We start from the raw sequence: 21,483 nt of genomic DNA, 5'->3' as shown, positions 1-21,483 counted from the left end.
CCCTAGACTGGATTTTGGTGATTGCATCCTTGTAATGTAACTTGTCACTTTCTTCTGTCCTCTGAATTTTAAGAGTTGATCCTATTCAGATTTCATTTTTTCCAAGATAATTTCATAGGTGGCAGTGTGTTTTTGCATTGGGAAACACATAATGTGTGGTCATTTCTCTTTCTATGGTATTATTAGCCTTCAATGCTACTTACACTGAAGAGTGTAAAATGGTAACATTCTAAATATATTATTCTTCCCATGTATTATCTGGGTAGCTACTTCCATAGAGAGAAAATTCTTCTCATCAGTTTGTTGGTTACCTAGTGATTTTGTCTATATAGAAAAAGCAGGCAAATATTTGGTTCAATTGATTACTTTTTAAAAAGAGTTTGTTCTCTATCATGCTCCAGAGGTGACTTTTTTCCTTTTAGTAAAATTTCATAATGGATTTACTGATGACTTACATATTTGAATATTTTTATTACCATTATATTTTTTATTACCATGTAAATTCTCTCATGTCTGGCTCTTGCCTCATCCTTAGAAACACAGTTCTGTTAAACTTTGATAGCTTTGATAGCTTCCTTAACATTCTGACATGGCAAAATGTTCCAGGCTCGTCGGGTGCATTTTCTATAGTGTCCCTGGAGTTATTCATTTCTTTAAGAAGCCCTGGTTTCTTTGAACAGAAAATGGCGTGTTTTAAGGCCATAGTCTAGGTGTTAGGGGTGTTCATTGCTATCAGGTTGGTCATAATTTCTAGATCTCCTCTGTAGAATTAAGAAGCTAAATGAAAATACCCTGAGTTCATGCTAATACTTTTATTTCAAATGCATGACTGTGGGATTAAAAAAATTTTTTTTAATTTTTTATTATTTTATATTTGTTATTAATAATGTGATAGTTTCAGATGGACAGCAAAGTGATTCAATTATACTATACATGTACCTATTCTTTCTCAAATTCTTTTTTCATTTACTTTGTTACAGAAGATTGAGCAGCATTCCCTGTGCTACACAGAAGGTCCTTCTTAGTTATCCATTTTAAATATAGCAGTGTATACATGTGGATCCCAAACTCCCTAACTATCCCTTCTTCCCACTCTTACCCCCTGGTAACCATAAGTTCCTTCTCAAAGTCTGTGAGTCTATTTCTGTTTTATAAATTAATATCATTTCTTTTTAGATTATGCATATAAGTTATATCATATGATATTTCTCTTTCTCTGACTTCCCTCAGTATTGCAATCTCTAGGTCCATGCATGTTGCTGTAATGGCATTATTTTATTCTTTTTAATGATTGAGTAATATTCCATTATATTTGTGTACCACATCTTCTTCATCCATCCCTCTGTTAGTTGATGTTTAAAAGGTTGCTTCCATGTCTTGGCTGTTGTAAACAGTGCTGCAGTGTATCCTTTCAGACCATGTTTTTCTACAGATATATGCCCAATAGTGGGATTTCAGGATCATGATAGCTCTGTTTTTAGCTTTTAAAGGAATCTCCATGCTGTTCTCTATAGTGGCTATACCAATTTACATTCCCACCAAAGTGTAGAAAGGGTTCCCTTCTCTTCACACCCTTTCCAGCATTCATTGTGGATTTTTGATGATAGCCATTTTGACTGGTGTGAGGTGATATCTCATTGTAGTTTTGATTTGCATTTGTCTAATAGCGATGTTGAACATCTTTTCATGTGCCTCTTGGCCATCTGTATGTCTTCTTTGGAGAAATGTGTAACTGGGGGATTTTTTCTTAACTTCCTTCATATTATCTCTGTCATCTCCTTTCTTCTACATAGAGAATCCTGGTTCTCAAGGGTACAGAAGATGATAGATTAAAGTATTTCATGAGTACACATTTGCTCTCCTACATCACACATGCTATAACTCTCAGAGCTACAAAACCAATGTGCTACCACCACCAAAGTGAATGCTGAAGACGGCTAAATTTTCCTTGTGCTTTCTCCATTCTCTCTACTTTTAATGGTTTGCTCCATCTATACTCCCAGAGCAAATAGGTATTACATTTTATATTCTCTCCCTTATAACCCTAATTCCCCATAAACAGGAGCTTACCCAGGAATATTTAGGCTAAAACTGACACTTCAGCATCTCCTATGCACAAGAACTTTATGTATTTAAAAGAGCAGATTTCAAAGAAAAAGGAGGTACACTCGACCAAAGTCATATATTTACAGAGGTATTTTCATCTTTGTGAACATGTACACTCTTCCCTCCCTTCACCTGACATCTTGGGTTATGCAATTCTAATAATCTCACCAGATGGTGTGTTACCATAAAGGATGTAAAAGTAAGGTCACAGTCATGACTACTTCCAGGTTCTTAAGCAAAGAAATAACAGAAAACTTCTAGAGTTTGGAGGATTACAAAAGGAAGGGCAATTCTTAGAGGAAGCACTCAAAGTTTTATTATCAAAGTTTGTATCTGTGTCTCCTTTGGGGGGGGGAAAAAAACCCCACATGCCTTTTGTTAAGCATTCCAACAATATAGAAATATATTTTTAGAAAATTATTCAAACTCACATCACCCAGAGGGACTCCTAAAGTTGGAATTCCATATTGTCAATTAAAACTTCAGTTCGGATTCTGTTACTTTTTCTCAGAACTTCCACCAGAACTTCCAACATTCTCAAAGTCACTTCAGATAAAGAGAAGAAACAAACAAGCTATACTTGGAATCATGAAAATGCAACTCAGATGTCTTGATAAAGATAGTAGTACAGTTCCATAAGTGGAAGCTGTCAGGATATTACTGGTATATTGTAAGTTGGACAATGTGGTCATCAAATGCAAGCTCTACCTGTAGAAAAGCAAAGTAGCCATTTAATACCTGCCACAATGTACTTGGTGATGCAGGTGTAAGTAACAGGAAAACAGGCAGTTTCAGGAAATGAAATCAATTAATCACGCAGAACTCCCCTATTTATCTAAGTTGTTTTTGGCTCTGTGGTGCTGACATGTGCGCTTCACTCCTATCATTATCCCATCAGACAAAGTAAATAGCAGCTCAGTGATTCTCATTTGTACACACTTTCCAGAGCCTTTGATACCTGCTGTGACTTTCTCAAAAACCATTTACCCAAAAGATTGGCACTTCCGGTTGGAAGTTAATAGCAAACTTCTGACTTCAGGAAGGTACAACCCCAACTTTCATTTAGTGTATTCACAATGCAGGACACACAGTTTATGTCAGAGAGCTAGGTCTTTGTTGAAATTGAAATCCTTTGCTCTTCATGAAATCAGTGGCTTCAGACAATGTAACCACCTTTGTATATACTAAAATTTAGAAAGACACTATTTGCTTGAAGTTCTACTTAAGTCACCACTTAAACTACTGCCCATTCCTATGCACAATATTTTTGTCAGTGAGAAATACCCTTAACCAACAGCTTCACCTGGGGACTTGCTAGAATACAGGATCCTGGGACCTACCCTGGACTGCCTGAGTTAGAAACTCTAGCCTGGGACCCTGCAATGTGTGTTTTAACAAACCCTACAGGAGATTCTCATGCACGTTCATGTATGAGAACTGCCATCTATGATTTGGGTGAGCAGTCACTTCCTACATGCCTTGTGAGACTAAATGGGGTACGATTCTATAGGATGCTTGGGTTAAATATGTTCCAGAAGTGTTTTTTCCCCCGAGTAGAATTCAGACTTTAAAAATTCTGCCTGTTACTGTGGTAAGCCATGTTCACATTTTATGGGTTTTTCCCTGAGCTTGGTTTGGTCCCCCAGTTACTGCTGCCTACTTGCCCTTTGATTTACCTTGAATTCAATTTTGGGGGGAATCGTGGCCCCCTCAGTTATTGCCAGAGAGGCCAGTGGAGCAGGAAAAAAGGGGCACTAGGCCTTAATGCTCTTCAAGCCCCATTCAGTCAGCTGCATTAGATACTACTGTCCATGAGCTTGCCAGGGGTGCCTTCTCCCTGACCAATTTTTCTTCTGGGTCCCTTCAAGTGGGAAGCAGAGCCGACAGGAAAAGCAACTGCAAAGGGCTGTCATAAAATGCACCCTCCTGTCTCCAGCAATTCCTATATGGTTATCCCCTGAAGTTACTTTTATAGTTCCATGGATCTTCCTAATGAGAGAATGGTAGGAATTTGGGAGAAGCAGAGACAGAGGCAGTTGGAAAGTAGTGACATGAACACACCAGGCTTTAAGCACGTGTTCCTATAAGTCAACTTCAGCTCCTATGTCCCAACCTTCCTGCCTATCCCTGCTCTTTGTCCTTTGCTTGCAGTTCTGCCTTCTAGTCACCCAGTTCTTTATTAGAACCTTCAAAGGAGTGAGGAGTTGGGGTATAGACTGGAATAACTTTGAGATGCTAAATTGTTTGTATCTCCCCTTCATCTTAGAAAGCCTGAGAGCTATGTCTTTTCCAGATGGATTTTGCTGCCTAGCAGACTTAGAGTTCATAGGGAACAGCTGGCTTGAGGGAGAAGTCTTAGTTTACAGTCTCCACCTTGCAGATTGACTCCTCCCCTCCCTACCACTACACCCTGCCACCCCAGGTCCCAGACAGCTAGATTCTTAAGTTAACCTCCAGTTCAGCATAGCTCAGACAGTTGGATATTTCAGACAGCCCTTTGTTTCCTTCTTTGTGGAAATCCCAAACCAAGATAGACATCTCTTCAGAATCTCCTTTTCTTTTTTTTTTGCCTCTTTTTTTTTTTTAATTTTATTTTATTTTTAAACTTTACATAATTGTATTAGTTTTGCCAAATATCAAAATGAATCCGCCACAGGCATACATGTGTTCCCCATCCTGAACCCTCCTCCCTCCTCCCTCCCCACACCATTCCTCTGGGTCGTCCCAGTGCACCAGCCCCAAGCATCCAGTATCGCGCATCGAACCTGGACTGGCAACTCGTTTCTTACATGATATTCTACATGTTTCAATGTCACTCTCCCAAATCTTCCCACCCTCTCCCTCTCCCACAGAGTCCATAAGACTGTTCTATACATCAGTGTCTCTTTTGCTATCTTGTACACCAGGTTATTGTTACCATCTTTCTAAATTCCATATATATGCGTTAGTATACTGTATTTATGTTTTTCTTTCTGGCTTACTTCACTCTGTATAATAGGCTCCAGTTTCATCCACCTCATTAGAACTGATTCAAGTGTATTCTTTTTAATGGCTGAGTAATACTCCATTGTGTATATGTACCATAGCTTTCTTATCCATTCATCTGCTGATGGTCATCTAGGTTGCTTCCATGTCCTGGCTATTATAAACAGTGCTGCGATGAACACTGGGATAAACGTGTCTCTTTCCCTTCTGGTTTCCTCAGTGTGTATGCCCAGCAGTGGGATTGCTGGATCATAAGGCAGTTCTATTTCCAGTTTTTTAAGGAATCTCCACACTGTTCTCCATAGTGGCTGTACTAGTTTGCATTCCCACCAACAGTGTAAGAGGGTTCCCTTTTCTCCACACCCTCTCCAGCATTTATTATTTGTAGACTTTTGGATCACAGCCATTCTGACTGGTGTGAAATGGTACCTCATAGTGGTTTTGATTTTTCTGTCTCAGAAAAAGGAGGGATAAAAAGAGCTCTGGCCTCTGTTTCTTTGTGAGCAGGAATTTATGAAGGAAAACTTTCTGGAAAGAAATCTAGTTTTCAGTATCAGATGCTATGATTTTTTATAAATGTGGCAAGTCTTGCCTTCAAAAGTTTGATGAGGCTCTAGAATTCCCATAACTCCCTCCTGACCTCATTCTGTATCACTTCTGAGTGTGTGGCCACTTGCAGCCTGTTCATGATCTGGTGCTGGGTGAATTCTGAGCTCATCTTTCTTCCGCTTTCTCCTTCCTTTAGTATAAAATTGAATTGTGTTCACTAGTTTAATACTGAAATTCTCATAAAGGTAGAAGGACTGATTTCCACTTGTTACAAACTATTTCATGTAAATACCTAAAAACAAATCTTACCAAATAGTTTAGGACAGAAAGGAGATCTAAATCTGTATTTTTAAAAAGTGTTAAAATTATGCTTTTAATTGTGAACCATAGCGTTCATCAATGAATATTTTAACCCATAATTGTAAACTGCACACCTGTGTGACCACCATTTGGGGCCAACAAAGGGAACATTTCCCAATTATGGGAAGCTAACTCCACTCCAATTCTTTCGTGCCTCTTGTGGTAACCATTTCTTGTTTCTGTTATAGTTTTAATCCCTACGTACCTGCTCTTTTTTAAAAAAAATATAGTTGATTTACAATTTCAGAGATTAAGACATGGTCTTTTTCAAAAATGATTTTTAAAAAATTTATTTTATAAAAAAGTTTATTTTATTGACAGCTGATTTACAATGTTGTTCCAAACTCTGCTGTACAGCAAAGTGACTCAGTTATATACACATATATATTATTTTTTTAAAAAACATTTTTTCCCACTATGGTTTATCACAGGATACTGGGTATAGTTCCCTGTGCTATACAGCAGGACCTTGTTTATCCATTCTAAATGTGATAGTTTGCATCTACCAACCTCAACCAGTCTATCCCTTTCCCTCCCTGCCACCTTGACAACCCCAAGTCTATTCCATGTGTGTGCCTAAGCATCAGTTCTTAAATGATGCTGGCTTTTGGCTCCATCTGAATAGGCCGTCTTCTACCTGACAGTCTCACCGCTGGTCACTTTGCTGCCATGTCCACGCTAGTCTCAATGTTCATAGACTTCCACGTGACCTTCCTTCTGTGATTTCACTTTTCTCTTTCTTACTCCTTTTTAAAAAAATGCTGACTGAATAGTCTCCCTCCTCCTTCTGCCTATATTATTTCAGCTTAGTGTTACAGGTTCTGCTCAAATGCCAACCTTTCTTGAGGACATCTCCCACTGGGAATTTTCTGACCTTCCAAATCTCTCATGTAGGTAGTTCCTTCACTCTGTCCTGTATTTTGTTGGTTGCTTGGATGTTGGTCTCTCTCTCTCTCCCTCCCTGGACTATGGTTTCCTTGCAGGTTTTCATTTGTTTTAGTAACTACTGCATCATCCAGCACTGTCATCGGCTTTAGAAGCATCCAGTCAATACTGGTTGAATAAATGAAGTTAGTCATAAAGAGATTTGAAAAGTCTCTTTATTTTAATGAAGATGGAAATTACAATATTCATAGTATTATTGTTAATATTTTTTACCTTGTGATTAGCAAAAAAGGTGTATTCTAACTTGAACTTCGTTGAGTATTATTGAGGTTCAACATATTTCATGTATTTATTACTGTTGTTTCTCCTGTGAATTTGTGTTCCTGTCCTTTGCCAGTTTGGTGGTTTTGTTATTTTTTCTTCTATGGATTTGTGGAGTCTCTAAATTATAGATATGATTACTTTCCTGGTTATGTATATTACCAGTATTTTTCTCACATGGGTAGCTTGTCGTTTAATTCTGTCTGCAATATCTTTTGTTAAACAAAGCGTTTGGATTTTTTGTTTCAATCTGTCAATGTTTTCCTTTCCACAATTGGTTTTAGTAAGAAGTATGGAGGTAGAGGCCCCCTTTCTGAGGGATATTTATTTTATGGCTAATAAACAGATTTTTAAGTAGGATGGTGATGAATCTTCCCGTACATTCAATTTTAGGGGTCCAAATTCTCATATGCATGCTATAGACACATAATAGTATGTCAGGATTAATATTTTTTATATTTCCTTCATTTTCTTCATCATTAGCTGACATTAGTATTCATAGCTTGGTTTTGTGATTCACTGAATGTTTTAAATGGTTAAATAATTTCTGTGTGAATCAGTAAGAAATTCTTCAGAAGTAACCCCTTGAGGGTACTATTGTGTCGAATTCCCTCTGATCCTTTGACTTCTAATCTGACCAAAGCTAATCAGTATTTACAGGAGAATATTGCCTATTTTTAGGATCTAAAGTCCAGGATTCATGACCATACTCTGGTAGGAAGGGGGTCCAACACTGACTTGGGCTTTAGTATGGACTACTGTTATTCTTTTCTTAAAAAGAAAAAAAAAAAAAAAACAGTCAAGTCATTATTCCCAAGACTCACTGGGAAAGATTCTGGTGGTGAGAAAGATTGAGGGCAGGAGGAGAAGGGGACGACAGAGGATGAGATGGTTGGATGGCATCACCGACTCAAGGGACATGAGTTTGAGCAAAGTCTGGGAAACAGAGAAGGACAGGGAAGCCTGGCATGCTGCAGTTCATGGGGTTGCAGAGTGGGACATGACTTAGCAACTGAGCAAACAAAGTCAGCATAATATCATGAAGATTTAAAAAAAAATAGTATTGCTTTCAAGTATATGCTTTCAGCTTTCTCCCTGGTGGTACACCAGGTCAGAACCAGTCCAGCGGCACTTGCTCTTACAGTTCTAGACCTTACGGCCTTGCATCAGGGTGATGTTCATCTTAACCACTGTGAGATTGAGGCCTTGGAAAGTGCAAATGGGAAAAATGACAGTCATTGAGCTATTCTAAAGTGTTATGAATTGTTTTGTCACAACTGTAGCTCTCCTTCCATATTGCTAACAAACTTACTGCCCTATTGTGACGGGTACAAATTGTATTTGCTCTCCTTTGAAGGCATGCATCATTTGTGTGTTTCTGAAATCGGAATTTGGATGAAGAAATAATCACCTTGAACGGTTCCTACTAGTTGTTTTCCTTTGTGTTTAACTCGATTAAATGTTTAAACTGATGTAAACTCTGGGCTTTAAACTCGGGATGGATATCCTGGGATTCTTTTCCACTAGTGATGTCTATCTTACTTTGGCCTGAGAGGGTGGACCTAGTTTGTACCTGATTATCATTGGAGATCTTTTTTTTTTTTTTTTTACTTTAGCAGCAGCCTGGAGGAGTGAGGAATACTGATCATAAGACCATCAGTAATATTTTTATATTTTGAACCTAATGATAATAATAGCAAACATATACACAGTGCTTACTATTTACCAGTCTCTGTTCCTTTAATCTTCACAACAACTCTATAGAGTTGGTACTACTGTTATCTCCATTTAGCAGATGGTGAGACTGAGACTCAGAGAGATTATAGGGAAATGACAGAACCAGGTTTAAAATGCAGATGATCAGCTCCAGAATCAACTTTCTTAACCACTGAATAATGTTGCTTAATTTATTTATGTAGAAAAATTAGAGCCAAGATAAGAAGAAACCCATAAATTGGTGGTCAATACATTGGAGAAAATCCCACCAAAATTTGTTCAAAGGGAAATTGGGAATGTACAATGAAACAGCAAACACTATAATAAGAGCAAAGTAGGAGGAGCCTGCTGGGCTGCAGTCCATGGTGTCGCTGAGCCAGACACGACTGAGCGACTTCACTTTCACTTTTCACTTTCATGCATTGGAGAAAGAAATGGCAACCCACTCTAGTGTTCTTGCCTGGAGAATCCCAAGGGACAAGGGAGCCTGGTGGGCTGCCGTCTCCGGGGTCGCACAGAGTCGGACATGACTGAAGTGACTTAGCAGCAGCAGCAGCAGGAACTACATATTTTTCTAAAGTTCTTTATATGTATTAATTCATTGGGTACTCACAACTTTATGGGAAGATTACTGCCATTTTGCCTACTTTACAAATGGATAAACTGAGGCCCAGGGCAGTAAAATAATTAACCTGATAACACATACCTTCAGCTGTTTTACTGTAGACTCCCTAATTATTTCTATCAAATCATTGGTTCTCTATAAACCTGTAAGTTTTTTTTTCACATATGTCAACTCATTTTATTCTCAAAATAATACCAAGCTGTTCACTTTTCTTTAGTGGTTAAAGTGTGTTTGCTATTATGCCATTAGGAGATAATGAAGGATTCTTAAACACTCAAAGTAAAACTCCAGATCATTGTTGTTGAAATGGAATCATGGCAATCAATTGTTAGCAAGAATCATAACCCAGGGTTGCAGGGCCTAGGAGGAGACAGATGGAGTCCTCAGATGGTCAGTACAGACTCAGGAAGTAGATAGAAAAGTTTCAAATCCAACCAGCCGAAAGGCTGAGGTTTCACACCCGTTCTGTTCCTGGCTCTGGCCTTCTTTTGTGTGCCATGCATTTCAAGGGAATTGTTTGGAGGATTTAGGTGAGTTGGGCCATGTGAAATAAGGAATAATGAGTGAAAATGAAGAATAATTACTGTTTGATTGTTGAAACAAAAAAGGGTCAAAGGCATAGGTCAGCTGTACTCTCCCACTCTAGAAAGCACACAGTCTGAGATGGAGTTCCACTTGGGCATGGTTGCTGCATACTGCTAAGTAGTAATATTAATACTTTGTTAAGTGTACAACCTGCCCAACCATTCCCAGTGGCCCTGCTTGTATGAAATGCACTTGGAAGAATATCTTATTGTGTAGATATAATTGTCAACAAATTCACCCAAAAAGATTTTTGAAATATAGAACAACTTTGTTCCCTTAGACTTTTTAGTTTTATTGTAATGGGTTTAAAAAAAAACAGCTTTATTTTAATGTTAATGATAGTTTGCACACCACACAATTAACCCATTAAAAACACAGAGTTGTTTTTTAACATATTCAGACATATGCACCATCACCATAATTGATTTTAGGACATTTCATTATGCCCAAAAGAAGCCCCAATGCCATTAGGAGTTATTCCTCATTTCTTCCAACCACCGCTGCCCCTGGCAACCACCAATCCACTTTCTGTCTCTATGGATATGCCTGTTTTGGACATTTCATAAAAATGGAATTGTACAATATGTGATCTTTTGTGTCTGGCTTCTTTCATTTAGCATGTCTTCAAGATTCATCCATGTCATATAGTACGTTAGTACCTTATTCCTTTTTACTGCTGAATAATAGCCTATTGTATGGTTATACCACATTTTGTTTGTTGATAGACATTTGGGTTGGGTCCACTTCTTGGCTATGATGCATAATGTGGCTTTGAACATTTGTCCACAAGTTTTGTGTAGACATATGTTTTCATGTCACCAGGGTATATAGCTAGGAGCGGGGTTAATGGGTTATATGGCAACCTTATATTTAACCTTTTGAGGAACTGCCAGACTGTTTTACAAGGCAGCTAAACCATTTTGCATTTCCACCAGCAGTGTGTGAGGGCTCCAGTTTTTCCACACCCTTGTCATCATTTCTCTGCCTTTTTGATTCTAATCATACTAGAGGGTGTGAAGTAATATCTCATTGTGATTTTGATTTCCTTTCCCTAATGACTAATCACGCTGAACATTTATTCATGTGACTGTTGTCCGTTTGCATATTTTTAAAGCATTTTTTTTAATGTGGACCATTTTAAAAGTCTTTATTGAATTTGTTACAATATTGTTTTTGTTTTGTATTTTGTGTTCTTTTTGGCTGTGAGGCATATGGGATCTTAGCTCTCCAACCAGGGATCAAACCCGTACCCCCTGCATTGGAAGGCAACCACCCAGAGAAGTCCCTGCATATCTTCTTTGGATAAATGTGATCAGATACTTTTCCCTTTTCTGTTCAGATATTGGGTTGACCAAAATGTTCAGGTTTTCCATAACATCTTACAGAAAAAAACTGAATGAATATTTTAGCCAGCCTAGTACTTTAATGTGGAGAAGGCAATGGCACCCCACTCCAGTACTCTTGCCTGGAAAATCCATGGATGAAGGAGCCTGGTAGGCTGCAGTCCATGGGGTCGCTAGGAGTCGGACACAACTGAACGACTTCACCTTCACTTTTCTCTTTCATGCATTGGAGAAGGAAATGGCAACCCACTCCAGTGTTCTTGCCTGGAGAATCCCAGGGACGGGAGAGCCTGGTGGGCTGCCGTCTATGGGGTCGCACAGAGTCGGACACGACTGAAGTGACTTAGCAGCAGTAGCAGCAGCAGTACTTTAATGACTTCAGTGTAAATGGGAGCCTCTTACATGTGGTATTTCTTTGTTGTGCACACCCTTGTGTGGCAGCTCTGATTTAGGGGGACTTAGAATGGCATCTGGTCCCATCACTTCATGGCAAATAGATGGGGAAACAGTGGCTGACTTTATTTTGGGGGCTCCAAAATCACTGTAGATGGTGATTGCAGCCATGAAATTAAAAGACACTTGCTCCTTGGAAAGAAATTTATGACCAACCTAGACAGCATATTAAAAAGCAGAGATATTACTTTGCCAACAAAGGTCTGTCTAGTCAAGGCTATGGTTTTTCCAGTAGTCATGTATGGATGTGAGAGTTGGAGTATAAAGAAAGCTGGGTGCTGAAGAATTGATGCTTTTGAACTGTGCTGTTGGAGAAGACTCTTGAGAGTCCCTTGGACTGCAAGGACATCCAACCAGTCCATTCTAAAGGAGATCAGTCCTGAGTGTTCATTAGAAGGACTGATGTTGAAGCTGAAACTCCAATACTTTGGCCACCTGATGTGAAGAGCTGACTCATTTGAAAAGACCCTGATGCTGGGAAAGATTGAAGGCAGGAGGAGAAGGAGATGACAGAGAATAAGATGGTTGGATGGCATCACTGACTCAATGGACATGAATTTGATGATGGACAGGGAGGCCTGGCGTGCTGTGGTCCATGGGATCACAGAGTTGGACAGGACTGAATGGCTGAACTGAACTGAACTGAACTGAAGCATTAAATCAGATCTGTAAATACTTGGGGTGTGCTTTTTAATGTTCAAGGCACTGCACTTGCCTCTAGGCATCAGGGCAAGATTTATGGGATGTGTGAAGGTATAGCCATTAATTTCACCAACTAGTTACTGAGCACCTACTGCATGGAAGGCTCTCCCGGGGCAACTAAGAGAAGTAGCACACAAGCTTTGTCCTCAATGAGCTTAGAATCTCAAACTGGATTCTAGAGTCACAGGCTACCCAAAGATAACCTTGTGTAGTAAGCTCCAGGTGTGACCCATGAAGGATGTGGCCTGAGAACCGCCTACTTAACCCCTGCTTGCAAGTGCTGTTGAGCAGTAGTTTCTCCCCATGGTATGTAAGACTCTAGGTAATGGCCTTGTATTTCATGAAAAGCATAGCCACCCCAAGTTTTCTTAAGAACCCACCTAGCATATTTTTTGTAGTCAAAGAAGTAAAACAATGCATTGTTGCTCAAATGAAGCCTCCCTCATGTGGTGAGGGGCAGGGGAGTGGAATTATGGGTGCCCCTCCCTCTAAGGTTTCCTCGAGCAGCAAATCCAGCCATAGGTTATAAAAACTTCTCTCTGGGCAGCTGCAGCCTCTGCCTTCATGGGTGGTGGGGGAATCCAGCCTGCGGCCTAGAGTCCATTTTGAAAATTGCTGTTGATGCGAGCTTTATGGCCTCCAGAAGGTAAGTCTGGGATGAATAAATGGGTTTGTAGGAAAAGCTGTGTCTCCAAGAGTGAAGAGGAGCTTAGGTCACTTCTGTGACTCCCTGTCTCCGGAGAGATGAATTACACTGTGCTTTTAATCTGCTTCCTGGAGTATGGCCCCCATCCATCCAAACTTGCTCTGAAGCAGCATGGTTGTTGTTGTTGTTTTTGTTTTTTTTTCCATGCAGTTGGAAAAGGGAACAGCAGAGTCCTAAGCCAGTTATTGTTGTTTTGGGGGGGTGTCTGAAGAGCCCCACCTGAGGGACTGGTAATTTACAGTTGCTTCAGGAGAGTAAGTTTTGATTTCAAGCTGTTTTTTTCTATTTTAGATTCAAGGATTTTCTAAAATTACTAAGAGGTTGAATTGTAGCTTTCTTTTTAAGTCCTAAGTAGAGGGAAAGCCTGCATCCAACATTAGGGTCTTCCTTAGAAGGGTGTAGGACGTGAAGTTATTTAAGCAGTGCAGCCTCTGCCCAGAATAATGGCGCCTGAAGGGAGGTTGTGCTATTATGGGCTTTCGAGGCTTTGGTTAGAAACAGAAGTTGAAATTGAATCGCAGTGGTCAGAAAAAAAGTCAAGTGCAGGACCATGTGGGCCTCATGGAGACCTACTTGGTCTACCTAAGGGACAGGCCAGTCTGCACTGGTGACAGCTGAATCACCATGGAAACACCACCCAGTTGCTTTAATTTTGGTTGTGGCTATGAAGAGGCCAGATGGATGCTATTTTGGTTGATAGTAAATCCCTGAGTTTGTTTTCAACTCAGTTCAGGTGTTGGGTCTTGATTCTATTTCATGGCTGTAATGTATCTGGAGATAAGCCAGGGTTGAATCCTGTCAAGACTGAGCATTATTAAGTAAAAGATAGTGCTTCCTTGGGTATCTGCACTGGTTCGTTAGCCCTTGTTTTAAGTCACCTACTAACCTAGAATACCTCTCTTCTTGGCCACCCAGCCTGGGTCAGCAACACAGCCTGCCCCAGCACCCAAACCAGAATTACACCGCACCTTGTGAAAGCCGTGCCTCACAGCTCTGTCTGTTCATCAAGACTTCGTGTGTCATTTCTCATTCCCTTTCATGGTAGGCCACTGCTGCTCTGAAGGAAATGTGCAGTAAGACTTGGAACCCAAAGATATTCTCGTCTTTCTTCCCCAGCTTTGGGTTGGCTTAGGAGGCTATACCCAAATTAGAAAAAAGTGGAGGGGTGCGGGGGTGGGGTGGGGGTGTGGATCAGAGCAGCCAAGGAACTTGGCTTTTCTCATGTCTGTTTGGAATATGGATCAAAAGTGTTTAATGCTGTTTGATTTCTGATAAAGAAAATTCTTTTTCCCTAGTGTTTAAGCCACAGTTAATTCCTTGCCTTCAGATGGCCAAACACATTGACAGTAGGGAACAGGTCGTACATTCCCACAACTTGCACTGAAATAACTCTGTGCTTAAAGTGAAAAAGCTACTCAAAGTGTTGGTTAACATGAGATACAGGTTCTCTGGCATTTGAAGGTCTTCAGAAAATTCCAGATAAGCTTGTGAGAAGACCCTAATTGCTGACGAGTACTGCAGCAAACACACTATGCATGATACTGGCTGAAAGGGAGCTAAAAATAGACCTAAGGGACCAGGTGCTTTGCTATTGGGGAAATTGAACTGAAAGCGGTTTGGTGATGATCTAGTGTATCTGCCCTTCTTATGCTTTCACAAAATGACAAGAACACTCTTTTCCCCTTCCAGACTCTGCCGTTGAAACCCACATGTCAGACTTTTCCATAACTAGTCAGTGGTAGGGTAGTATTGGGGGATCTGTCCTGATACTGACCGTTATTGTCCATCCCATCTCATTCACTTTCCTTTGGCAGAGAGAGATACAGTGAGTTCACCACACTGTTGGGCTTATCTACATTATTCCTTCCTTAAGAAGGTTGCCAGCTTGCACTGGAGGAACATTTCTTTTTGGATTTTATTTCCAGTTCTTAGTGCCTGGGCTCCTAGGCTCTTTAATAGTCACAGATAAAGCTGGTAGGGGGCACAATTGGTTGATTTATTTCTCCACATGGTCAGCTTCCCTTTCAGAGGGAGTCCTTTCCTTTTGGCCACCCTTCAGCTGTGGCTCCAATCTCTCTCTTGTCTCTACCTGGCATAGGTTCAGAAAATCCTAAAAGAATCCTTCATGATCCTAAAGGCTGTGTTGGTCGAGGAGCCCAGCTTGGTCTGCTCTTCCATGTTGATTAAATTATCATTGCTTTTGACAGAAAGCATTTGACTCCCTTCTTGGCATTAGTCCCCAAGAACCAGTTGGCACACTTAAAGCCAGAGCTTTGAGTGGCACCTCTGTGGGGAGCTTCAATCTACCTCCATTACCTTTTAATTATAATCTTATGAATAATGCATCCATGGAGATGGCAAACGCTATGTGTGAGATGTACAAGTTTTCTCCATTGAGTTCTCTGTAACAGAACAGTTAATGACAGGGTCATTACTCTTCATTTTATTATTGGTTTGATTTCCTGTTATTTTTTCTAGATGTTTGAAGGCCATTCTGAATAGCAGGATAAGAAGACTGATGCAGTATGGAAGGGAGGTCCTTGTTTAGTACCTGTTCTCTTCCAGAACTGCTAGGCTAGATATGTTTTTTAACCCTATTATAACTCTGCCTGAAATGTCTTCTCAATTAAGGCTAATGGAGGTTGAAATCATCCTGAGTCTTTTCATTGCATCCCTCTGGGAACAGTGTTTTGGAAATGGTTATATATATACACACACACACATATATGTATAGTCTATATGCAGTTATTACATTTCTAAAACTGGTTATGGGAAAGTGTCATATTATTATAATAGCACATAAAATAGAAACCAAATCATTTATTTCCTTTCTCTTTATTCAAGAAGTATGTTGTTAGGGTTGCTGGTTTTAAAGTTGCATTTACTAGAGACCAATCCACTAAGAGCTGGACTTGGAACATTTTGCTATAGCATAATTATGTTCATCTTGAAATGCAGTTTCAGGATCTCTGTTTCATGAAGATCAAGATTGTAAATGGAGTGAACTTTGAGTCTTCTCAACTGGAGAGGACTAGAATCCTCTGTCTAGACAGGCAGTTAGCTAGGATTAGTAGCCAACTATTGAATTGCTGATGTAATTCTTCAGGCACTGGTTGGCTCCTATATTCAAGCACATACTAAGCATGTATTTTGCAGCAGAGTTTGGAGCTTAAAATGAAGAGCATCTTGGCCCTAAGGCTCACAAAGCCTGATGGGAGATGCATTTGTAACCAAGCACACCAGAGTGGTTTTCCTATTCACCTCTTCCCTTCCTTTGTTCTTCATCCTCCCTCCCTACTGTTTCTTCCTTTTCTGCCAATAGCACCCACACCATTTATTTGGTCCCCTGGTAAATGCCCAGCATAAAGAAACTTGCTGTGTGGAAGTAGTCACATACCGGTGGTCACTGCCTCTTGGAGGAAACGGTCAGTGGAATCAGAAAGCTGTTGCCAGGACACAGGAAGTCACATTTCTTCCACCCATGCAGTGGACAGACTGAGGGTCATAGCTAGCCAGCCATCCTGTCACCTTTTCAGCAATTTGCCTATGATTTCCTCGAATCTTATCTGATGTTTTAGAAAATGAAACTTGATTTTTGGAGAATCCAAAAGATATTTGGGAATATATCAGTGACTGAAATTTTACTTCAAAGACATCAGATTGTTCCTGTGTACTTGGGATTTGGGGATCATCTTAATGTTCTTAAAGCAAAATACGATTCACTTCTTCAGGAAATAGGATGTGTGTATAGATATTTATTTCCTGCATTCTAGCCATGTAGGCCTTCAGTTTCTCCAAAAATACAGCTACTAACCTAAGGCTATTACAATAGCTTGCTTGTATCTTATCACCTTTCTCTGCTCAATTCTATTTAAAATCCTAGGAGAATAACACTGGGGTCATGGTGGGATGGTGAAGATCTCATTTCTCTAGATTAAAAATCATATTTTCACTACATTTAGGAAACAATGGTGCTTATTTTTCTCAATTCTTGCTAAAGCCTTTTATTCCTGATACTGCTTAGTCATCTAGAGCAAAGTCTATAGGAGTTAAACTCATGACAAATGTGGGAAGGAGACTTGCCCTCAGAATAAGTACATGGAGCACTTCCTTATTGATCCTGTGGCTAAGACTCCACGCTCCTAGTGCAGGGGACCCAGTTTCGATCCCTTGTCAGGGTGCTAGATCCTACATGCCACAACTAAGACCCAGCATAGCCAAATACATGCAAACATACATAAATATTTTAAAAACAAGAATAAGCAGATGATTCCTGTGAAATCCAAATGTAAACCAATTGGGAAGTTGGGCTCTCAAAATAAATCCACCCTACAGGAGCAAGAAAGAAGAGTAGCATCTAGGAACTTACAAAACAGACCAGATCATATATCTCCAAAACTACTGAACTTTGTAAACTACATTAAGTGACATCCCTAAAATCACAGTGAGCCATGCACAGCTTTGGAATTTGGATGAGGTATTGTATGATCCAACAAGCAGCCATGGCCCAGGAGTGATTGGAGATGGGTCGGGAAAGCCTTGTGGTTGCCAGTGGGCTACAGCTCTGGTCACCTTACTCAGCTCTTTAGTAGAAGGTGTGGTTTTCAGGCAGATATGGGTGGCCAGGCCTGCTGGCAAGCCTGGGCAGCTGTTCATTTTATTGTTTAAAATTCTAAATTATCTGACAGATGGCTGGGGTCTTAATTTCACTGTATTCCGTAAACCTTTCATCCTCCACATAGAGCTATCACACTGCCCAAGGGCAGTCTTGAAGCACATTTTCCTGGTTGAGAGGAAGGAGAGGGAACGTTTCTCCCCTCCAACCCCTTTGTGACCCCCTTGCTTCTGGCCATGAGCTCAAAAGTGGGCTGGAGTGGGGGAAATGCTCCCTCATCTGTCTTTCCAGATCACCTTTTATAATGAGGCAGTGTTAAACTTGGGGTTCATGGAAATAATCTTTGGGGGTCAGTGAACTACCCACTAACATCTTAGAGATGTTAGTGCGGGGTTTTTTTTGGTGAGCCAGAAACACTGGATTCCCAGAGGTGTTTTTAAAACCAAAAATGGCTAAAATCATCCTTTCGTTTGGGGATGCTGGAAAGAGTAACAGTCCTGGGAGTTCCCCTGGTCCAGTGGCTGAGGCTCCATGCTCCTAATGCAGCAGGCCTGGATTCGATCCCTAGTCAGGAAATGAGATCCCACATATTGTAACTAAAAAGATCCTGCATGCTGCAACTAAGACCTGGCACAGCCAAAAACAAAACAAAACAAACCTGTAATGATCCTGAAAGTCAAGGAAAGAATAGAAGTTTTTTCATCTACCTTTTGCCCTTGCTCCATTGAAGTACTGCTGCCTCCAGCAGTGTTCTTAGCCACCTGCGTTTGTGGATGGTTGTGGGAGGGCCAGCTGACAAGCCTAGATTGCTTGGTTGGGTGAGTGCTGATTCATGGTGAGTTGAGTTTTTCAGTGTAGGAACATCATTGGCTCTAACACTGGTTGCTGGCAAAGACATCTGAGTGCTTGTTCTATACCAGACATGGACATGAGCACTGCATGTATGGGCACTTTTAGCCTCACAACAAACTTGGGGATAAATGCTCTTATCCTCACCTGAGATGATGAAAAGTGGGAAGATTCATTCAAATGAGGGCAGTCTGCACTGCCATCATGGAAGTCCAGTGGAGGGTCCCCCTTTCAAGGAGGGACTAGAATGCAAAGAAAATAGGTTCCCAGGATGCATAAACTCGCCTTCCTCCCCTCCAAGGAGTTTGAAGAAAAAAGAAATGAAGAGCTTTGAGTTCTTCTGGACACCACTAGATGGTGCTGTGCCAAAGGCTATTTCCTACCAGGATGCTAAGCAGCAGTTTTGCTCTGGCGTTTACAAGTCTTAACAGTTTGAATGGCACCCCACTCCAGTACTCTTGCCTGGAAAATCCCATGGACGGAAGACCCTGGTGGGCTGCAGTCCATGGGGTCGCTAAAAGTCGGAGACGACTGAGCGACTTCACTTTCACTTTTCACTTTCATACGTTGGAGAAGGAAATGGCAACCCACTCCAGTGTTCTTGCCTGGAGAATCCCAGGGACAGGGTAGCCTGGTGGGCTGCCATCTCTGGGGTCGCACAGAGTCGGACACGACTGAAGCGACTTAGCAGCAGCAGCAGCAGTAGCAGCAGCAACAGTTTGAAAAAACAGTTTTAGGATGGAGCTAGGAATCTTTCCTAACCTCTTCCCCCTCCCCATCCACTTTGTCCCAGAACAATTCAAAGGGAAGATTTCACATTTTGGCTTAAATAAGTGCTCCCTGCCTGCCTCTGCCCTGTGGCCTAATTCTGGGTTTTCATCTGCAGAGCGTTTGCCATGGGTGTTGATCAACCACTGTGTCCTCATCAAGTCACAAGGGTTTCACAGGTAAGGCATTTTATCTTCACATCTTTACAAAGTTCCCATGGTGCACAGATGCTGATGCATTGAAGTCTTGAGATTCACTGTAGTGCAGAGCCAGCAAGTGTGTTGAAACATTTTATTGCCAAAGTCAGTAATGATCCAAAAACATTATGACTATCTTTTCCTGGATCATTCATTTTGTCCTCTTACATGAAATCCTGGTGTGAGCACTGCAGTATCATTCAATTACAAGTTTTTCTTTAAGTAGTCGTGCAACTTTAATGGCTGTTGCTTTTCCACGGGGTCTTAAGTGTATTTTTACAGCACCCTTTCCAGCAGTTAGGCACGGAGATGAGTCTCTAGTCTAAAAGCCTCATCTAAAATCATATATAATTCAAGGACTAAATGGCCAAACTGGTACTGTGCCTCTTTTCTCTTACATGGGAACTTCAAACAGGAGGATTATTAAGGGGTTGGATCTTCTCACACACGCCACTTGACAATGTCCTCAGTATTGAGCAGTTTGTTTCCAGAAGAGGATTAAAGTCCAGCTGTGAATCGCTGCATGTGGTGTGTGTTCCAGGTTCTTCGCAGTTCCTTTACAGATCCAGAGCAGAGGTTTTGGTTAAGTGGGAGATGGTCTTAATCCTAACAAAACTATTTTGAGGTGCCCCTTAATGGTACCTGGGTTATCATATTACTGTTGCTAACAAACTTTTTTTGTAAAAGCATAGATAAGCACTATTATGACGTATGAGTTTTTGCAATTACCAGAAAATACACACATTTTGTAAATGTGACAATGAATATCAAAGTGCTTTCCTTAACTGAGTGTATTTTATTTGTTGTTTCTGCAAAAACAGACTGTGCCATTATTAAACAATCACTATTATTGTTTAATAATATAAACACATTATTAAACAGACTGCTATTAAACAATCCTTAACATTTTTAAACAGTCCATGACTTTGTATGCTCACCACATACAACCTCTTTTTAAAAGGTTTATTTTATTAATTTTTGTAGTGAAGTATAGTTGATTTACAATGTTTTAGATATACAGCAAAGCGGTTGAGTTATATGTATGTGTGTTTATGTTTGTTTTCTTCTCCATTACAGGTTATTGTTCGGTACTGAGTGTAGTTCCCTGTTCATATCGCCTCTTAATATAAGCGTGTACTTTCATACTCCCCGTCTCCAACCTGTTGTCTTTCTATGTTGTCTCCTTGCAGTGGCTGAGTTGAGTATTGTTTCATGGTTACTTGTTCTCCCCCTTGTTCCTAAAATCCACCCCCATTCCACCCTAGCCTTTCTAATGCATTTAATAATATGTTCCTATATATGCGTGACTCCTTCAACATACAGTGGAGTGTATTCCAAATTACGTAAGTGGCGCCACATTGTGGATCTCAGTCTTTCCACTCAGTGCTTGTTTAAGATGTATGCGCAGCTGCGTGGATATATCTTATTCCTGGCATATAACTGCAGCCTGGTGTTCTAGAGTATTTTCTTATCTGATCCCCAAGTGATTCTCACTGTATCAGTTAAGGTAATATGAGTTAATGGACCAAACACGATGAATTTATTATTAGCAATAAAAATTTCTCCTGCAAGCAGGCACCTCTCTCCTAAGGCAGGGCTCTGAGGATCCAGGCAACGATCTTTGTAGCTCTGTTATCTTCAGACCAAGGTTACCAAGGCTGCCAAGGTTTCTGGTAATGAGGAAGGGGAGAGAGGACTAAGGATTTCACTGGAGGATT

General features: G+C 40.5%; 1 long non-coding RNA gene across 1 annotated transcript; it reads left to right on the top strand.

The window, feature by feature from the left end:
- Positions 1–13,158: 13,158 nt before the first annotated feature.
- On the top strand, positions 13,159–21,031 carry LOC138984637 (uncharacterized). The gene is made up of 4 exons (XR_011461879.1): positions 13,159–13,276; positions 19,687–19,747; positions 20,181–20,293; positions 20,843–21,031. It is a non-coding gene; the product is annotated as an uncharacterized lncRNA (long non-coding RNA).
- The last annotated feature ends 452 nt before the right edge of the window (positions 21,032–21,483 follow it).

The sequence above is a fragment of the Bos mutus genome, chromosome 22, assembly GCF_027580195.1.
Source record: "Bos mutus isolate GX-2022 chromosome 22, NWIPB_WYAK_1.1, whole genome shotgun sequence".
In the NCBI taxonomy this organism is placed as follows: domain Eukaryota; kingdom Metazoa; phylum Chordata; class Mammalia; order Artiodactyla; family Bovidae; genus Bos; species Bos mutus.
The sequence above is the reverse complement of the archived record's forward strand: the minus strand, read 5'-3'. Positions and strand labels throughout refer to the sequence as shown.